This window comes from Pygoscelis adeliae, unplaced genomic scaffold (genome assembly GCF_000699105.1).
Source record: "Pygoscelis adeliae isolate BGI_AS28 unplaced genomic scaffold, ASM69910v1 Scaffold71, whole genome shotgun sequence".
Classification (NCBI taxonomy): Eukaryota; Metazoa; Chordata; class Aves; order Sphenisciformes; family Spheniscidae; genus Pygoscelis; species Pygoscelis adeliae.
The window spans coordinates 5,094,278-5,101,747 of record NW_008824356.1 but is presented as its reverse complement, the minus strand read 5'-3'; positions in this window follow the sequence as shown (position 1 = coordinate 5,101,747).

Here is a 7,470-nt window from a genome sequence, read left to right as displayed (position 1 = left end):
CCCCGCAACCTGCTCTCACATAGGATTTTAGCTCCACTGGTACCGGTGGGTGATTTTTGTAGCCTAAAGGCTTTGTCAGTGATGTTCATACCCTCCAGAGCCCCCGCAGAGATGGCCGAGCTTGCAGGAAAGCAGAGCCTGACTGTGAGCAGCAAGGTAGACAGCACATGCCATATGGGCAGCTGCCTTTGGTGAAAGTGGGCAGCAAGGCAGGGGTAACTCAGGCCAGGGGCAGTGCTGAGGAAAGCCAAGGGCTGTATCAGTCCCATCCCCTCACAGAACAAGAGACCAAAGTGGCATTGAGAGGGGCCCCCACAGACAGCACTTTCTCCTGCACCTGGGGTGGCCCTGGCTGTGCTCTGGGCCCAGCTAGGAGCCTTCAGCATCCCCTTGTCCCTTCCGGTGGGCAAAAGGCAAGCTGGTGCTGTTGCTTCATTTTCATCTGCTCACAGATTGCACCCCTGGCTTATGCAAGTACCTTTACTGCTCTGCATCCCTGCCTGCCTGCTTTCCTCCTGCTCATCTGCGGCAGGAGCTGCCTGTAGATCAGCCTAGCTCACACAGCCTTGGAGCAGGCGGTTCTGGCCTGATGCTGCTGTGGGGATGTTCGCCAGTGGCATCAGGAGCTCCCCACCTCCTTCAGCCATGCCACCCTCCACGACATGCTTCCCTTTGCTCAGGGATGCACAGGGCTAGGCTCTGGGAGGGAGGAAGGAGAGGGTCTCTCCCGTGTCCGCGGTGCCAGCTGCCTTCTCAGCCGCCACCCCTGCCATCAGGGCTTGCCAGCCTCAAGGGAGCGCAGGTGGCCACCCCGGCAGTTGGCATTGCTGCACGCTTGAGCTGTGCGAGGCTGCCTTGCCTGCTCAGCCCGGGTAAGAGAGGGGAAGGGGAGAGGGAGGGAAGGCAGAGGCATGACCTGGAAGTGCTTGCCAGAGCTCGGCATGCAGGCAGAGGTAATCATCGGCAGAGAGGGGCAGGCTAATATCATCTCCGCTTCTGCCCTGAGCTCCAAACACAGTTCTGGGAGAGGCAGGAAAATCATGAGTGCCATGTCTGTAATCCTGTCGTGGATTTTTGTTCTGCGCCTGGTGTGGCCCCTGTCTGGGTGGGAAGTGGATGCTTCCCCATCCCAAGCCCCTTACTCTTCTCAAAAGATGACCTGATGCGGTGCGGCATGGAAAAGGGCTTTGCTCATCTTCTCTGCTGTTGCCCTGCATTTATTTCCTTGTTAAGCTCTCATTCCTCGTTATTCTTATTTAAGGCTCAGGGTGTGCCACACCTATGTGTAGAGTGGGTGACAGCAGAGTCAGCGTGGCAACTGATGAGGGAGACTTCTGGAGCTGTGATGTCACTGGGGAGCTGGATTCCCAGCCTATGAAGTCATAGCTGGGAAACTGGGTACTCAGCCTAATCCCAATAATTACCCAACGGGACTGTAAAGTGTCAATGAACTAGTCTATTGCTTGATGACCGACTACTTTAGCTCTAACACACGCCACCTAATAATTGCCACTTTTTGCAGTTCCCTAAGATTCACTTATTAATAAGCTATTAAACATCCACTTGAAATCACTGCATTGTAATGAGCTGAGATCACTGCTCAGGCAGCCATTCCAGCACCCAAATTGGTAGGAAAGCACCTAAAATCCCGTGACTGGGAGCAGGCCTGCAATTTCAGGATGGCAGAGTAACCAAACTAAAATACAGAATGTCAGCCCCACCAATAATTCCCATTTCAGGATCTGTGTGGCTATCATCAGTTTTCCTCTGACGTGCAAAGCTGATGGGCTGAAGGACTTCCAGTCCAAGTTCCCCATGCCCTGGGCAGCCAAGGTGAAGTTCTTAAGGAAGGAACAGCAACTTGAAGGAAATGAGAGCTGTTGCTTTTTAGGAGGATTGCTTTGGAATCAGAAGCAGAAATGAAATTACTTTAATCCCAAACAGTCAGTAGAATTCAAAGTTTGATTCAGGTTTGTTTTTTCTGGTCTTTTTGTTGTTTAAGATAATGCAAAGGAAATGCGGTGCTTTTGAGAGAATTTAGTGTGTGTGGAATTTCTCAGGAAGAGCTGCTTCAGCACAGTCTGGGGATTGTCTGGTTTCTTCTGCCCTCACTGTTGGGTCATCTTGCTTGGATCTCTATCTTTTGTCTTCTCCAGGTTGTGGGCTCCTTGGGAAGTGCTGCCTGTGAAGTGGTACCAGACACCAGGAAGGGAGACTTTCCACTGAGGAGAGCACCCCGTGCTCCCTGCGTATCCTCAAGCTGTTGCTCCCGCTTCCCTGTTCCCTTCCAGTCTGTGACAAGCTGATGTTCAATGGCCGCCTCAGGAAAAGCCTCCTGGCATTAAGACCCCAGTGAAAAGGGGGGGAGAAGGTTATGGAAATTCACACTGTCGGGGCCCTTTCCACACTCCTCTCAGCAGTGCCCCGACCACATGGGGAGCGTTCCCTCTTCATGGGTCACAGCCCTTAAAAATGGCAAGAGGCTCTGCTTCCTTCTTTCCTTTCTTTTCCTCCCTTAGTGAGGACAGCTGACTAATGAGCGCTCCAGTTGAAGCTCCCCGTCACGTTGATGTCCTGAGCAGGCTTGCTCCTGCAGGGAATGCATGATGGAACGGGTTTCCTGGTCAGGGCAGCCTCCGTGCTCCTCAGGGAGCTCAGGCTTTCCTGGTTTCCAGGCCCCTCTCCCCGCTGCGTGTGGTTCCAGCCGCAGGTATCGAAGAAGCAGAGAGGCCAGACCAGCCTCCTGGGGAGAGGGGAGATTGCAGTCGGATCACTGCAAACAGGACTTCATTAATTATAAATGGACAGGTTCCCCTGAGCTGCTGTACCTCTGTATGAGTCACATTCTAGCTGAGGGTTTGTTTTTTTTTTTTCCTGAAGAGTTGCTGAAGGGGCTTGAAATAGTGTGATGGATAAATAAGGAACCAGCTGTGCTCTGCAGCCAGCCCCACCAGAGCCTTTCTGCAGCAGTAGCCCACAGCAACCTCTTCTCTGCCTCACTCTGCACTCCCATCCCTTGGGTTCTGCCCTCTGGTCCTGCTCTCCACGTTTCTTCTTCCTAGCGGCATGTTTTCGTCTCCCGTTGTAACCTCTTTTCCAGTGTGTGGTCTCAGCCCTTGGTAATGCACGGACATGTTTAGACAACAGCACAACCGAGGAGTCCAGTTGTGGGACACCCACTTGACTGGTCTGTGCCTCCCTCCTCCATCTCAGAGATGGTCCTGGTTAAATGAAAGCAGAAAGAACAATAAAACCAGCAAACCTTGGCTATCGACTAGGAGCTGCTGGACAGTTTCTCTTCTGTTTTCTGACAACAAACCATCGCTTACATGGCTCTCAGCTGCCTGCTGGCGACCTCCTCACAGGGAGAGGCCAGGATATACCCCAAGGCCCTGAGGGATTCACCAAGAGCGGGTGGAGGTGGCTGGAGGGCCAGGCTGTGTGTCTGGCTGGAGCGGCTCGTCTGTCCAGTGGGAACATCTCCTTCCCTGGGTGCTGTAAGCATGAGTGTGCTGAGCTGTGTGTACCTCATGGCAGAGGCGAGGGGTGGGAATGCTGTCCGTGGAGGATTTGTGTTCGTACAGTCAGAAACTGCTTTTCCTGCCTCTCTGATGCCCATGGTTACAGAGGTCCTCTCCAGAGGTCTCTCTGCACTGCTGCCTCAAAGTTGTTTCTCAGTCCAGCTCCCCAGGGCTGCCATGTCCTCCCTCCTGGTGTGAGATGGCTCTTTCCAGAGAAGCTGTGACTTGCACCTCTAAAAGGCTGGCTTCCACACACTGATTTTTAAGCCAGTGGGGCTGGCCAACCTTCCTCTGCCCGGGAGCCGGGGGAGTGCTCCTTCTTCCTCTGCGGGAGCTGCAGGCAGCTCCTGAATTCGTGGAATGTCTCCCATCTGCAGCATGTTAGGGGTCTGCTTACAGCGGAGGAAGAAGCACATGTGGGTTGTGAACCCTGCTGAAGAGGAAGAAAAGGGGCTAATTAATCTAAGGGATACAGTGCCAGGAGCCACATCTGGGGGCCAACTGGCCCTGGAAGCATGGCTCCCAGGTGCTACCCTCCCCGAAGGGGTTGTGCAGAGCTGGTGTGGACCCAACGGGTAGGGGAGTGAGGGTGTGAAGGGGCCTGGTGCAGAGGGACCCCCATCAGCATAGTCCTGAAGAGCCCCTTCTCCTTATCCTTTGAGAGGGCTCAAAGAGATGTGACTCGTGCTCATCTCTCCAGGGTACAGCCCACCTTGACCCCTCTGCCTCTGGCCCCATGGCTTCCATCCTCAGCTGCCCAAGCACTCCTCCTCCTCTGCCGTAGCATGGCAAGCAAGAAGGGCCATGCTGTCAGCACAGTCGGCCCTTGCTCCTCTCCTCTGCAGGGTCTGATGAGCCCCTTGCTTTCTGTGCTGGCTTCCAGGTCTGCCTTGTTCACCTTGGCGCCCTGTCCCTGGAAAGCGTGGACTTAGGTGCTGCAGCTGTGTCTGCCCTCCACCTCTCCTCTGGTGCCATCTCTGCTGCCTAGAAGGTTGTGCAGTGTATTAAGGGGAAGTGAAGGCACCAAAGAGCGATTTGAGCTGCCCACCTGCAGCTTGCCCTCCCAGAGGAGCCTTGCGCTCCCCGCTGCCAGGGGCTGGGCTATCGAACGCTGCTCACTGGCTTGCTGCCCCATCCTCTCTCTGCTGCTGATCTCTCTTCCCAGGCACAGGTTTGATCTCTGTGGCGAGCAGCCCGACAGTCCGAACTCTGCCTGTGTGAACTCCTGAGGAATGAGGTATCTCATATTTGCACCCTGAGCCCCTGCTGAGCGGCACGCTGATGCCCAGCTCACACTACAACTCCCCTGCGCTTCCCCATTTTCAATGGGTTTGTTTTCAGGGATGGCTGAATGTGAAATGAGCCATGGGGCTGGGAGGCAGCAAGCCCATGTCCAAGCACCTGCGCATCGCTCACCTGCACTGGAGATGCAGTCACTCCCCTCCCCAGGCGCCTGAGCCTGTGCCTGCATCCCCTGTGCCAGGCAGCTCCAGGGCAGCGGGGCCGGGGCTCGCTGCCCTCAGCTGGCCCCTGCTCTGCTGCAGTGCTCACATGGGATCAAACAGCGCCGGCACGTCCCTGCAAAAGCAAATGAGTGCTTGCATGTGTGAGACTGGAAAGAGTTCGGTGTCCAGCTCCAGGGGGGTTAGTGTAAACGTGGAGTGAAGCTGATTTGAGAATGGACGCCAGCTCCCCGGGCTGGGCTCCACTGCAGCCAGGGGCGGCTGCGAGAGTTACTGGAGGGCCATCGATGGCTTTGTTGGGTTTGCACATCTCATTTCCCGGCCCTGTCGGGGAGGCACAGGCTCCGGCAGCCCCGCCGCCATGAGGGCCCCGAGTGTGGGCTCCTGTGGAGGTGCGGTCCCCTGGGAATGCTGGAAGTTTCCTTCTTCCCCAGGATGACCCAGTGCCTCCGGGGAGGAGGAATCTGCTTGCACTCTGACTGAGCCTGCTCTGGGGTTGCCTGCTCTAGCTTTGAGCACTGCCTGGGCTCTTGGCTGCTTTGTTTATGGCTTTGTTTATGGCGTTGATAATTTTCTCGTGTCAGGTTTAGGCACAAGCATTCTTTCCACTGCTGCATAAGAAAGTAATTAGGTGAGGATGGAAAGGACATTCCTCTTTCTTAGAACAAAGAAATGAGCCACGGCTGTTATCGGGCACTGCTCACGGCATCCAGGGCCACGCAAGCTTCTGCCCAAGCAGTGGCTCTGCCCTGGCGGCGCTGGCGGGTGAGCTGATGGCATCCCAGGAAGTGCCAAAGCACCCGCTGGTATTTCCTCTGATGCCGCTGCCTTGTAAGCCAGCTGCAGCGCCAAGGTCAAAGCCCAAACCTACTCAGCCCCATTGCTCCTGTCGCACTTGCTCACCTGCTAAGTTATCTCCCCTCTCCCTCGCTTGCAGAGCCCCGGCCGGAGAGGATGCGCTGGGGTCCTGTTCCACTCCAGACCCAGTGCGCTTTTGGGGGGATTCATTCCCTGTGCTTCCGCTCCTTTCCTGGCTCCTCCGCACCCCAGAGGGCAGGCAGCAGTGCTCCTATCCCAGGGAGGGGACGTCTGTGGTCCAAGAGGGCCTAAAAGGCAAGGGGCAGTGGGAAGAAGTGGGCTGGAGCCACTGGTTTCAAATGGGAGACGTGTTAGGAGTGCAACTGCTGGAGGCCAGAGAGGAGGCACTGGGCGAGCTGGACCCCTCTGCCACAAAGCTTTTGGGAAGCAGACGGCTCGGTGAGGGCCAGGGGAGGCAGCACCTGCAGCGGGAGAGGCTGGAAGGAGAGGAGTACCAGTGGGATGGGGTCCTTAAGGAGCTGGGGGAGCGGTGGGCACGGGAGGAGAACCTGTGCTCTATGTGGCAGCCACCCCACACATCGAAAGGGATAAAAGAGATTAGATAAATTCACGGGCTGATATGATAATTTGCCTTTTAAACCCAGTGGCCGAGCTGCAGCATCTGGCTGAAAGAGCCCTACTCGTGGGCTGCTGGAAGGCGTGAGGGTACACTGAAAGGATCGCTCTATATGCACACGGAGTATCTCATGTTCTCTTGCAGGCATCCAGCCACTGCGTTCAGGGTCAGGATGCCGAGTGAGGTACACCTTTCATCCATCTGAGCTTGGCATGATGAAACCGGGTTGCTAAGTGTTACTGGCCACAGGACCCACTGCAGGGGGACGCTCCGGTGAGCATCTCTTTCCCGTGAGCACCTGTGGTGCCCTCTTCTGCCTCCTTGCTCACAGAGATGCAGCGAGAGGTCTTTAGCCACCCACCAAGTTCACAGCCACTGCTGTGGGCCAGAATGAGCCCACCCCAAATATACCGTGTTGCTGGGCTGGGAGTGAGCCTGCACTCCTCTGGGAAGATTTGCTCCCTGCCCGAGATGGCCAAGGGCAGCAGAGAGCAGCAGAGATGTAGCAGAAGGCAAGGCCAAGCTGATGTGTGTGGCTTGAAAGGGGATTTCTGCCTCCCCTTCTCCCTCCTCCTACTCTTCCCTCAGTCTCTCTCAGTGCATATAAAGCAGTCATTTCAAGTCATCCCTCCACCTCCAGGTGCCCACACAGAGACAGATGGGGGCAGGGATGGACATCTACTCTAAGCTGGTAGGATATGTCTCCTGGAAGATCTCTCTCAGCTGAAAGACCTGGAGCTTTTAGATGGGGCCTTTTCTAGCCTGGACCTATGCAAGTAAGAGTATAAAGCCCAGAGTTGGGTTTGAGGGGATCTGAGAGCTCTGTAACCAGGATGGGATGGCAAATAAGGCTCTTCCCATTGCCATGCCTTTCTCCTGGGAGATGCAATCAAGAGCGGCAAGAGGGCTCCAGAAGTCCCCAGCTGCTGGGGGGCGGCGGTGTATTCCTCCGGCATCCGTGTCTCCCGCTCCGTGCACCCCACACCCGGGCTGCTCCACCTTCCCCGAGTGCTTCCAGCTGCGGCGGGAGCCGGCGGGTCGCTGCGGGCCG